Source organism: Sapajus apella, unplaced genomic scaffold (assembly GCF_009761245.1).
Source record: "Sapajus apella isolate SASKATOON/1434 unplaced genomic scaffold, GSC_monkey_1.0 scaffold9, whole genome shotgun sequence".
Taxonomy (NCBI): Eukaryota; Metazoa; Chordata; class Mammalia; order Primates; family Cebidae; genus Sapajus; species Sapajus apella.
The window spans coordinates 25,469,205-25,483,304 of NW_022436949.1; the positions used below are offsets into that span (position 1 = coordinate 25,469,205).

A 14,100-nucleotide genomic window follows, 5' to 3' on the forward strand; every position below is an offset into this window, starting at 1 on the left:
GATGCTGAGCGGGGATGGTGGATCGCCACTTCTGACATCAAGCACTGTTATAAGAACTTCACATTGACCAACTTATCTTCCTCAGAATGACCCTGTAAGGGAAGTATTTTTTTGATCTTCAATTTTTACACATGAGAAAATTGAGGCATGGTGAGGTTTAAGCAACTCAGATGGGGTTCTACTACTAGTAAGATGCAATGTCATGCTATCTACCTCCAGGCTCTTTCTTCTTTTCCAATGTACTATGACTTTTATTGCCAGATCAGTAAAGATAAGATACACATTGACCAACTAGGATATGTTCTCTTAGCCACTTAGGTAAGAGCTCTGGGCCTATGTAGATCCACACCACACCTGCTCCCAATTCTGTGCTTTGCTCATGCTGTTTTATTATCTATAATCCTCCCTCACCCCACCCCCATAAACACTATCCCTTTTTCCTGTGAGGCTAAGTTCCTCGTCTACATTTTCAATGTCCTACTGAGCCACTGTACATTTCCAATCAACCATTTTCACTTTCTGCACCCTAAATTTATCAGTGTAGCCTTGCCTTCTCTTTTTTTCTTTTCCCCCCTGTTTTATTAAGGTGTGATTGTCAAAAATTGTACTTATTAAAAGTGTACAATGTGATGATTTGATGTATGTATACATTGTGAAATGATTAACTCATAGTCACCATGCTATACAATACATCCCTATAACTCCTGACTCCTGTCTAACTGAAACTTTGTATCCTTTACTAACATTTCCCTCATGTAGCCTATGATGGTATGAAAACAGGTAAATAAGTAAATAGTCATATATTGGCACTTTGCCATAAAAATACAATATTTCTCCCTTTGATGTTTTCTAAAATGCAGATCTGCCATTCAGTAGAAATACAGGCAACCTCTTCTCAGATGGATACTAATAGACATCCTTATTTGATGTGTACTGGGGTGCTCTTGTTTCACCATTTTATGCCCCTATTATGAAAGCTACACTTTCATAACTGTATATTATTCATTTTTGCTTATCTTATATAATAGTATATTATCTATATAGTCCAGCCTTATCTCCAACTGGACTTTGAACACTTTAAGAACATGAACCCATCTTAACTACATTTTCATTTTTTGGCCTCTCCAAATTAACCCAATGCTCAGTTCATAGCATGCACTCAATAAACTACACATAGAAGTGATAACATTGCTCTAAGTCTGGCATTATATTCCTATACTATAATACTTCCTAGATTAAATGAAGCTTGAAGGGAGGACGTAGCCTAGAAGCTTATTGACCCAGTCGTGCTATGTAACCACATAACTATGATAGAAGGTTTTTAAATTTTCAACAAACGTCAACAGTTGTCTTTAGGATAAAACCTTTCCAAAAGAAATAGTTCATTTGTAAAGATAAATATCACTTGCATTAAAAATATACCTAGTTGTTAAAAATAAAAAAAATCTTAGTAAGCTATAGTTTGATTTTCTTCACTTAGCATACATCACCATCAAATTGTATATGTGACACTTGACTTGGAACACTTAATGCAACTAACTGATAAACAACGTCCTTCCCATGGTGAAAACATTATTTACCTATCATTTGTTTTTAAAGCATTTAAAATGTAGTCTGTTTTCTGCTCTTCAGAACTCTTCTGTCTCAAGCATTTTGTAAACACAAGGAAATTAATCATTTCAACTTGCCTTTGAAATATGTAAAGAAGATTATCAAGGTAAATCATATTTGATTTGATAAATATTTACTGTCACTTCCTAAGCTTGAGACTAGGATAGGGTAGGCTCGAGCCTCCTCCTGGTTTCCCAAGCTCTCTCTCCTTTCTGGCTCTTACTGTTACCTCCCATTGAATCCTTTCTTATACTGCATCTCTTCCCAACTTGGCCACTGCCTGCTTTTTATTGGCCTTGCCAAACCTTCCCTGCAATTCTCATCTGTCTTTTACTTTCTGGATCCTGGACTCCACCACCACCCTTCTATTAGTGACTACCGTTAGAACTGGAGTAATGGTTTCTTTTGTACTGACAGAAACTGGAAGCATTCCATCCAGTAAGTAAGGAGCGATAGTAATTAGTTAACAAGTAAACAACAGAAATGTATTCTCTTGCAGAGTCCACATTTCAAGTGGTATCTGGGCAGTGTTCCCCTTGAGGGCTCTGGGTAAGAATCCTTCCTTGCCTTTTGCAGCTTCTGGTGGCCCCTGGCATTTCTTCCCTGTGGCTTCATCACTCCAGTCTTTGCCACCATCTTCACATGGCCTTCTACTCTGTGTCTGTCTTCTCTTCTGTCTTTTTGAAGGACACTTGTCATTGGATTTAGGGACCACCCGGATAATCTCCAACTAGAGAGAGATGTAATTTAATTATATCTAGAATTATCTCTTTTTTTCTTTTTCAAATTAAGTTTATATTCACAGGTTCCAAGTGTTAAGACATGATATACTTTTTATGAGGATACCATTCAACCTACCACAATAATCTTTCCTTTATGTCATGTCCTTTTGTTCTTATAATAAAATGATGCACAGGGACAATTTTATTTCCCTTATTTTATAGAAGGAGAAACTGCTGTGCAGAGGGGTTAAATAAATGGCCTAATGTCATACAGGCTTTTAAATATTTGGTTAAATGAATGGTTTAAAGAGATACAGGCATATCTCATTTTATTGCACTTTATTGCATTTATTATATGTTTCACAAATTGAAGGTTGTGGCAACCTTGTTGAGCAAGTCTTTCAGCACCATTTTTTCCAAAAGCATGTGCTTACATTGTGTCCATGTGTCACGTTTTGATAATTCTTGCATTATTTGAAACTTTCATTATTATTATATCTGTTATAGTAATCTGTAATCAGTGAGCTTTGATGTTATTATTGCTATCATTTTGAGGAGTGACAAACTGTGCCTGTGTAAGACCATAATTTAATCAATAAATGTTGTGTGTATTCTTACTGGTCCACCTACCAGCTGTTCCTCCATCTCTCTCCCTCTTCTCAAGCATTCCTATTCCCTGAGACACATCGATATTGAAATTGGTCCAGTTAATAACACCGCAGTGGCCTCTAAGTGCTCAAGTGAAAAGAAGAGTTGCATGTCTTTTACTTTAAATCAAAGCTACAAATGTCTAAGCTTAGTGAGGAGGGCATGTTGAAAGCCAAGAAAGGCCAAAATAGCTAAGCCTCTTGCTCTAAACAGCAAACCAAGTTGTTAATGCAAAGGAATGCTTGTTGAAGGAAATTAAAAGTACACTCCAGCAAACACACAAATGATAAGAAAGCAAAATAGCCTTATTGCTGATATGGAGGAAGTTTGAGTGGTCCAGTTAGAAGATCAAATCAGACCCAGCACCCCTTTAATCCAAAGCCTAATCCAGAGCAAGGCCCTAACTCTCTTCAATTCCATGAAGACAAAAAGAGGTGAGAGAGCTGCAGAAGAAAAGTTTGAAGCTAGCAGAGTTTGGTTCATGAGGTTTAAGTAAAGAAGCCATCTCCAAAACATAAAAGCACTATGTGAGGCAGAAAGTACTGGATGGAGAAGCTGCGCCAAGTTATTCAGAAGACCTAGCTAAGATCATTAATGAATATGGCTATACTAAACAACAGATTTTTGATGTAGACAAAACAGCCTTCTTTTGGAAGAAAATGGCGTCTAGGACTTTCATAGCTACTGAGGAGAAGTCAATGCCTGGCATTAAATCTTCAAAGTACAGGCTGACTCTCTTCTTAGAGGCTAATGCAGCTGGTGACTTTAAATTAAAGCCAATGCTCATTTAAAATTCTGAAAATTTTAAAGCCCTTAAGAATTATGCTAAATCTAGTCTGCCTGTGCTCTATAAATAAAACAAAAAGTCTGGATGACAGTACATCTTTTTATGGCATGGCTTATTGAATATTTTAAGCCCACTGTTAAGACCCAAAACTCAGAGAAAAAGAAATCTTTCAAAATATTACTGCTAATTCACAATGCACATTTATCCAAGAGCGATGATGGAGATATATAAGAAGATTAATGTTATTTTCATACCTCCTAACACAATATCTATTCTGCAGTTCATGTATCAAGGAGTCATTTCAACCTTCAGGTCTTATTTGATGCATTTTTTAAGGCTATCTACCATAGATACTAATTCCTCTGATGGATTTTTGGGCAAAGTAATTGAAAACCCTCTGGAAAGTATTCACTATTCTAGATTCCATGAAGAAAACTCATGATTCATGGGAGAAAATCAAAATAGCAACATTAACAGGACTTTGGAAAAAGTGGCCTCCAATCTTCATGGATGACTTTGAGGGGCTCACAACTTCAGTGAAGAAAGCAACTGCAAATGTAGTAGAAATAGCAAGAGAATTAGAATTAGAAATGGACCCTGAAGATGTGACTGAGTTGCTGATTCTCCTGATAAAACTTGAATGCATGAGGAGTTGCTTCTTATGAATGAGCAGAGAAAGTGGATTCTTTAAGATGGAATCTACTCCTGGTAAACATGCTGTAAACAGTGTTGAAGTGACAACAAAGGATTTAGAATATTACATATACTTAGTTGGTAAAGCAGTGGCAGAGTTTGAGGAGACTGAATCCAATTTCAAAAGTTCTTCTGTGAGTAAAATGCCATCAAACAGCATCACATGCTACAGAGAAAAATTTCATAAAAATTCGAGCCAATTCACGTGGCAAACCTCAATGTTGTCTTCTTTTAAGAAATTGCCATAGCTATCCCAACCTTCGGCAACTACCATGCTGATCATTCATCAGCCATTAATACGCAAGTCCCTTCAGCAGCAAAAGAATTACAACTTGCTGACAGTTCAGATGATTGTTAGCATTTTTTAGCAATAACGTATTTTTAAATTAAGGTATGTACATCGTTATTTAGAAATAAAGCCATTGCACACTTAATAGATGACATTATAGTGTAAACAATTTTTTTTGAGATGGAGTCTCACTCTGTCGCCAGGCTGGAGTGCAGTGTCACAATCTTGGCTCACTGCAACCTCCGCCTCCAGGGTCAAGCAATTCCCCTGCCCCAGCCTCCCAAGTAGCTGGGAATACAGGTTTGTGCCACCACGCCCAACTGCTTTTTTGTATTTTAGGAGGGACGAGGTTTCACATTTTGGCCAGGATGGTCTTGATCTCCTGACCTCGTGATCCACCCACCTCGGCCTCCCTAAGCACTAAGATTACAGGCATGAGCCACTACGCCCGGTATAAACATAATTTTTATACACACTGGAAAACCAAAAAATCATGTGGCTCACTTTCTTGAGATATTTGCTCTAAGCAGTGGTCTAAAACCAAATCCACAATATCTCTGACATATGCATATGTTATTATCAACTGCTTTCTACACTCTGCAAAACCATTTGGAAGATAAACCATTGATGTCCAATCCAAAAGAAAGCAGATTCTATAACACACAGAGTTTTCTTTTCTCTTTCCATCTTGTAGTGCCCATCATGTTTCCAAGTTTAGCTCTGGTGGTTGTGCTAGCATTTCCTTCATTCTCCTTATAAATTGGTGAACACATAGCTTAACCCACTTCCTATTCTTCATTCATAAACAAAAACTGTGATCTCTTATGATAAAAATAGTTTTTTAGTATTAGGTAGTGGAAAGTCTGTAATATCTTTTCATTTTAAAGAACAAAAGATATGATGAAATGTATCATTATCTGACCTGGGACATCTAAGGGCCATATCTCATTAATTGCCTGTTTGATGGGGAGGCAGGGTAGCCTTCTTGAAATATTAACAGAGTTTGCTTTCCCTTGTGGCTTTAATTCTTAAAACGTAAAAGATGCTGTAACCTTTCTGGCCATCTATGTGGCACTGCGGAGAGGTCCACCTGCCTACATCGATCACTGAGAACAAATGAAAATGGTCATGGCTGAAATAGTCCAGTGCAGAAAAGGAAATCCATGCCCCCGTATGGCAATAGGGCCCACACTTATTTAAATGTAAACTGAGGGCTTTGCTGGAGAGCCAGCTCGTTCCCAGCCTCTGAAATATGGCATTAGTGAAATGTCAGCTTGCGTTAAGATCACCAGTGGCCTTTGCTGTGCACATTCTTCTATGTTTCTGCACAAAGATAGCGGAGCATGGCCATGCCTCTGCTCTGGAGATCGATCCGCCTTCATGTCTGATATTACCTTACATCGCCAAGGCCAGATGGGTGTGAGAGAGAGGGGCAGAGGGACCATGTTCACTCACTGAACCTTGAGGTAGAGCTTTAGCAAGCAAGTGGCCAGGTGGCTTTGAGTAGCTGAACTGACTGCAGTTGGGGCCCCCTTTTAGGGTTTGCAGTGATAAGAGCAGATCTCTGAGGAGTTGAATGTCTGCGTGATCTAAAACCAGGGCAGTCAAGCTGAAGAGGATGTGTGCACTAACCTGTTTGCACTGAATACTCTCTGTAAATAATTTATAACCATGACTGCTAGCTATTATTACAAAAATACAGGATTGCATTTTGACACAGGCATCCAGCTTGTAAGTCAATAGATACGGTTTCACCTAGTGTGTGCAGACTTGGCTTAAGTCACCCATCCAACTGTGTTTTTCCAACAATGTAATTTAATACTGCCAAACCAGAGGGAGAAGCGCTTCCTGAGAAGTCTGTGCCTTCAACAAAATGATAAATTGTCCTTCTAAGTCCTTATTTTAGTATTCTTAATAAACTTCTGATTTTCTTCTCCCCTGGATAACATTCTTGTGAATTTTAAGTCAGTTGCACTAATGTTAAAGTGAAAATGAATGTGAGAAATATTTTTCTAGTGTATTTATTCAAAGGATGTCTTCTATATCACTGATTGGTGTTTTCTCTGAGAGGCACTGGAACCAACAGGAAGCATTTCACTACTGGCTAATCTTAACCATCCTCCTCACCTCTCCAGAATAGCAGTGTGGCTTTCTTTAGACTGGCATTTTTTCCCCAAAGAAGAGAGTATTACTCCATGAAGACAACCCAAGACTTTGTAAATTCTCTTCAGGAAGTAGAAAATCAGCTCCTACTTTCCGTGGTCTCAGAAATCTGAAGTGAAGCAGCCTAGTAAATATGTGAGAAAGGAGTCATATTAGAGCACCTTATGATGGCTGGTGAGGTTACACGACTCTTAGTGGTTTTTATGTTTGCTTTTTTTTTTTGTTTTAAGAGAAAGCCCGAGAACACCATTCAGATATTACTGTCTTTATGAACAATCAATATCAGTGTTGCAGGGTCTTCCTTACTCTTTGATGAGGTACATTTATATGCAACAAGGGATTGCATGTATATTTAATAAGAAACTCCATTATGTGTACACATGGCGAAAGAAAGGAAAAAGATGTTTGTGCTGGCTGTGGTAATGCTATAATAAGAAATGTGTCTAAAAATTACTTGCTACAGATTTAAAAGGATAATCTTAGGAGGAGGAAAAGGCAGGTAGGAAATGGTGGTTCCAGGCATAGATAGCTTTTAAATATTCACATGCCATAAGTAGAAAGCATCTAACAATGAGCTGTGGATAATACGCAGTATTCCACAATATTCTCACAATAGAAACCAGTTATTCTACTAGGGTAAAATGCTTAGAATTTGGAAAAAGGAAACTTGTAGCACAGGCAGAATTTTCTGCCAGGATGGTGTTTTTCTACATCTTCTCACATGTAAACATACACAGAAATGTTAGCAATCCTTTCACTAAAGGCAGGGGGTGGGGGATAGGGGAGGGATAGCATCAGGAGAAACACCTAATGTAGGTAGATGACAGGGTGATGGATGCAGCAAACCATCATGGCACATGTATACCTATGTAACAAACCTGCACTTTCTGCACCTGTACCCCAGAACTTAAAGTATAATAATTCTAAAAAAGGCTTGTTTTCCTTGATAGGGAATTATTCATTAGCAGTAGTCCTGGGTTGGATGAGTCTCCTGTGCAGATATACCTGCACTTCATCTGGAAAAAAATAATTTTGGAGCGTATGACATTTTAAAGTACGATACTTTAAAATGTCATACGTTCCAAAATTATCTAGTAAAGTTAGAGTATCTGGGTAATTAATCAACTTATAAACTCTTTCAAACCTGAAATCTAAAAAAAAAAAATTATCGGGCCGGGCACGGTGGCTCACGCCTGTAATCCCAGCACTTTGGGAGGCCGAGGCGGATGGATCACGAGGTCAAGAGATCGAGACCATCCTGGTCAAAATGGTGAAACCCCGTCTCTACTAAAAATACAAAAAATTAGCTGGGCCTGGTGGCGCGTGCCTGTAATCCCAGCTACTCAGGAGGCTGAGGCAGGAGAATTGCCTGAACCCAGGAGGCGGAGGTTGCGGTGAGCCGAGATTGCGACATTGCACTCCAGCCTGGGTGACAAGAGCGAAACTCCGACTCAAAAAAAAAAAAAAAAAAAAAAATTATCAACAAATACCATCCAATAGCATTAATACAGTAGTAAGAAATTTTTCACAAGTGAATACATATTTATTAAGGTTTGAGTAGCCTAATAGGTTAATTGGAGAGAATCAGGCATACATATCAAAGAAGAGAATAACTTTAAATTATTTTTAAAAGAAGGCATATTACCTTTGTGGATTTTTATATATCTATATCTACCTCAATTCTACTTTCTTCCTTGTGTCTTCCATTCACGCTTAAACTCTCTCTCGATTTTCATCTATTTTCCACCGAGCTGAAAGAAGATCTTACCAACTAAACAGCTTTCTGGATGCTTGCCTTGACTCTGGATGCTCCCTCCGTCTATTTGTCACCTGTGCAGATGCCACTTCCCACTAGTCTTCCCCAGTCATTTCGCCTCTTCAAACACAGGGACTCATAGGTCTTCTGATTGCCCACCAACCCTATCTCACCTTCTCCTGAGGTGCCAGGGCCTCCCAGTAGGAGCATCTTGCTGGCTAATTTGTTCTTACACATGGCTTCAGGGTGAGTGAGTCTTCACAAAGGGCCCCCAAACTTCTTATAGCTCCCTTCCATGCCAGCCTGCTGCAGTCACTGCTTCTGGATCCTACTGGCATCTAATGCACCTCCTCTGCTCAGGTCCAGTTCCTAAGACTTTTCAATGCCTACCCATTTCATCTTTCCCATAAGGAGTTTCCTGCTAACTTGAACTCACCTCATTACTACCTAATATGCACAAGCTTGACATATTTGTGTAGTCTCTGAGTCTTTCAACTATGATTTTATCTGCCTGGAATCAAGCCTTCATATTGTTTGATTCCCATCCTTGCCCCTTATTTATCTCTTTAAAAATTCAGTTTGGACAGTTCTCCTGCAAAGCCTTCGATGACTCTCTAAGATAGAGGCATTCAAATATTTAATGCCTGGGGTCAGGGTGTGAGTTTTCAGAGGTCCATGATGAAATGAGTAAAAAAATTATTTTGACAAAGTTATATGTGATCAATTTAAAAGATTGTCCTTTACTCCAAAATTACAAATGTATTCTTTTTGAGTTATAATACATTATGAAATGAGGGTGATAGTAGAACATTTTTTTAAATTTTCTGATTTGGAATAATAAAAACCTGGCCACCCATGGCAGTTGCCCCAATTTTTTTTTTGGAAAAACTTTTGTCAACGAAACATGGATCTGAAAATCATTCCTCTAAGGCTTTTGACCTATGTATACCACTATGATAACACTTATCATGCTGTAGTATAATTATTGACTCATTTGTTAGTGTCTCTGAACTGTGAGTATGTGTATGATAGTCACCATAGTATCCTCAGCCACCAGCACAGTAATACTTGTGAAGAAAACGGTATAAAAATGTTCAGCATTTTATTATACCAAGGATATTCATTTATTTTCCTCAGCAAGTGGTTCTTACTCTGAGTTTTGTGGTCCCATAGGCAGGTCTGTGAAAGAACTTTAGAAGATCCAAGAAGAGCTTAACATTTCATGCAAATTTTTCATGTACAGCATATGTCTGTTTTTTATTGTTGTTATTGCGCTGGAAAGAGAATTTACAAAATTTTCAAAGTCATGACCCTCAAAGATTAGTGATCACACTGCAAGAATTATGTCATTCATTATGGACTCATTTAGCATTTCCAGAATAACAGAGATATGCAAGATCCTCTACTTACCCTAGAGCTACAAAAATGCATGAAGTGAAGTCCTTCCCTTCGAAGAACTCATTCATAGTTAGGCTGTCTCAGTAGAGCAGACAAATAAAAACTACCAGTGGCAAAGGCTATAACAAATGTGTGGAGCTTCCCTACGGTGGTGATAGGGAAGGCTACCCAGAGGAAGTGAGGTTTAAGTTGGGCTTTGAAAAATTTACAATTTATTATGCAGCAAATAAAAAAGATAGAAAAGGGATTCAAATTATTCAAATTCTAGTCAAAATAAAGCAAAAGCAAGAACAAAACTGCCAAGTGTCACAGACACACACATCTATGCAATGCATATAAACGTATGTGCCTACAATACTTTTTCTTTTTCCATTCCTAGTAGCATCTAACCTAGTGCTACCCATACTGCACTTATTATTCCAAATGTGAAATGCTACAGAATAAGGATAAGTCATGCTGCGGTCTAATAGCAAATTCAAGTCATCAAAAAGAGTTTAAAATGTAAGAGCAACCTAAAAACTTGTACTCCTCCAAACTAGTTGCAATTAAGAGATGTCATGGATTTATTTGAGGCCTGATTCTACAGATGGCAAGAATGAGCTATGTGCTTAGGAAGGCAAGAGAACATCTAGAAACATGAAGGCTGAATCGGTCCCTAAGCTTGGTTTGTGTGAATGCTGCTTTGCACAGGTCTGCTATCAGATGATCTGCTGCCTTGGTGCAAATTAGAATTGGATGCCCCTTCCTCTGAGTATATTCAGCATCATGCCAGGACACACAGCTTGGGGAGCAAAATGTGGGCTGTATTCCAGACCCCACTCACCTCCCAGGTGGGTGCTTTGAATTCTCAAGTCTTACAGATGCAACATAGACAGAATAAATGACATATTTTACCAAATGTCAGGATGTGTTGAGTCGATCTTGGAATGTTAAGTATTGAGAGAGGAACCCCCAAACCTACTTCATCACATTAGATGAACTGTGTATGAAAAGCAATGAGCAGTAGCAGCTTAAGCTCCTGAAAGACATCTGTTCACTGTGGGCCTTTAAATCTTACACCATTCTTGCAGGCACAATCCATTGTGATAAGAATAAAGAACTAACCTCTGCACATTTTAGGATATGAGGCTCCAGAGAATAGTAATTCTAAAGAGAAAAAAAAATCATTTTGTCTGTCCACTGGTTGGAAGGAAAATTTCAGGGTTAATAGCAAATTATGGATTTCCAATCAGAACACCATTATACTGAATGAAAAATTGTGCTAGCTGTACTCATAATGTAATGCTGTGGTTGTTTTTTCATCGCATTTCAACTGTCTCCTTCTCTAATGAGTCTCAGTAAATACAGAGAACTTTAAAGTAGATATGACTTTGACTAATTCAATATATAAAATATACTGATATATAATGTATATCATTTATATATATATATATAATTAAATTTTAAAAGTTACCTGTGATCCATCACCAGACAATTAAATAGGAAGAGTATAAGCCTCTTAAAAATATTTTCTTAACTTTTTTCATGTAGGACTTTTCATTTTTTTGTAGTGGGAATTCAACAACTCAGGGAAGAGTATCCGAACGATGGACTCATTTAGCATTTCCAGAATAATGGAAAATAATGATACCTGAACACAAGCCATGAGATTGTCTCCAGAGGTCACCTGTTAAAGGACACCTCAAAGGTCACCTAAAAGGACAAAGGAGGCCTTTAGAGTATTCTCTGTGATTCCAGCGTTAACACGCATCAGTTTTTTGTATCTTCTATTTGCCTCCCTGAAAGACACAAAGTTCCCAGCTTAAAGAGTGAAAAGCATAAGTCAGCATATTTCAAAAGGAAAATAAAATGAGGATACATGACTTTAGCATCTTCGGTCAGACCATAAACTCCTAGAATGCAGTGTCTTTTGCCTGTACCCAAACAGCAGATGATCTTTTAGTATTTTCCTGAATGTCTGTCTTAAAAGAAGAGAGAAAAGGCCCTGGAGAGCATGATGACTCATGAGGGTCCTAAAAACTTCTTCCCATTTACTTAGATGGACATATTCACATTTTTCATATGTTAAGTTTAATCTGTATTTTTCATGATTATTTCTTTTTCTATTTTTAAATGGGTCTTAACTGACTTGGGGTTAAACATCTGAGAGCTTGTTCTCAAAGTTATTTACTTAAGGTTGCATACTGCATTCACTAGGTCTCTTGGCATTTCACCAGTGAATTGGTAATAATGCTTACCTAATAAATGCTAAGTGAATGACTACAACAAATTCATGCTTTAGAGAATGAGCCAGATCCTGCTGGAGGAAATTCCTATTAAGCTGTCACTATATCTTGGTTTTTAAGATTAGAGGGCCATCAAGAAAACACATTTTTCCGTGTCTGTGAGCAGCAATCTACCGTTTTCACTCCCAGGTTTATACCTAGTTCAATGCATCCAGTTTGTTTGACCCACAGAGGCATTACTGTTTGTGTACCATCCTTGGCCCACATAACAAAATGCTTCCCACAAAATCAACAAACTCAAAGACACACTAGATCCAACAGCCTTAGTTTTGGAATATCTTTATTCCATTTTCTCACTTCCTTTTCTTTTTTTCTCTGATCTTCACTTCCGCCTTTCAGTCTCAGTGGGTGAGCTGTTGGCAGCATTCTGAAATAAGCAGAAAACCTTTCTGATTCTGAGTCTCTGTGGGTGGCATAAGAGAACTGTTTTACTGGATGCAACCCACACTTAATTGCTGCCACATTTGGGACCACAGACGTGGCCTTGATCATTCATAGACATGGGTGATGGATAGCTACTCCAGCAGTCTGCTCAGCCATCCATCTCTGTAAGGAAGACGATGGTGAGGGCTGAAGAGACTGGAGCTGACATCAGCAGAAATGACCACAAGAGTCAGATGAAAAGGCAGTCGGGGAGAGGAACTGGTCTTTAATCTGCTCTCTGGGGCTTTTGCAAATGAGGGCAATTCTAGTCACTTTGGTCCAGACACTTTGCAGATCTTTCAGTGAAAAAAAAATGGCATATCTCCAGGGGTAGGCAGGCATAAAAGTTGAGCAGAACTGGTAGGTCAAGACTATTTATTATCAAACTTTCTTCACCTACCTAAAGATGAAAACTTAAACTGATGTAAACTATACACATCAATCCATCAGATGCTTGAATCAGTTTTATGGATTGAAACATTGTTATTAAATAAAGCTTCCACTGTATCTACAGCAAAGCTGATGAAAGTGACACTGTGACTACCCTCTGGCACATACAACCTTGATATAATTTGGCTTTGAGCATTAAGTTAAAATTAAAATGTGGGTAACAGTCCTAGGTAACTTTTCTGATTTATAAAAGGGTAACTTTGTTGACAACAGGTTATGTAATTCTATGGTGAGTATAATTGTCTATGAGAGTGATAGTGTTAAGCAAACAGGATCTTATATCAGTTATTAACAGTAGAAATAGTATGAGCATTACATATATTTAATATTATTGCAGGGGATTGAATAGTGTCCACCAAAATGTTTGTCTGCCTGGAAACTCTGAATTTAAACTTCTTTGGAATAGGATCTTTGCAGATGTATTTAATGTAAGGATTTTGAGATGAGATCATCCTGGATTAGCACAAGCCCTAAATCCAATGGCAGTGTTTATGTAAGAGTCAAAAAGGAGAAGACACGGAGATGCTGGCGAGTGGACCATGTGAAGACAGAGGCAGAGATCAGAGTCCCGTGCCTGCAAGCCACGGAGCACCAAGGGTTGCCAGCAACCCCCAGGAACTGGGAAAAGGCTCGGCAAACCCAGAAGAAACCGGCATTGTTGACATCTTCATTCCAATATCTTGGCTCTGGAACTGTAAGAGGAAGAAATTTCTGTTGTTTTAAGCCACTCAGTTTGTGATAAATTGTTGTGGTGGTGCAAGGAAATGACTACAGCTATGTATCATTATAATTTTATGGTAGTCACAATAGTCCAGAATTGTACCCAGCTTTGTGCCTAAGCTCCACATCTCACATATGCAGCTGCTGCCTTCTTG

The 14,100-nt window shown here is 38.4% G+C and overlaps 1 long non-coding RNA gene across 1 annotated transcript; it reads right to left on the reverse strand.

Moving 5' to 3' along the window:
• Window positions 1–3,650: 3,650 nt before the first annotated feature.
• Window positions 3,651–5,570, reverse strand: LOC116551213. The gene is made up of 3 exons (XR_004268774.1): window positions 5,558–5,570; window positions 4,472–4,473; window positions 3,651–3,776 (listed from the first exon to the last, which is right to left on the reverse strand). It is a non-coding gene; the product is annotated as an uncharacterized LOC116551213 (long non-coding RNA).
• Between the last annotated feature and the right edge of the window lie 8,530 nt (window positions 5,571–14,100).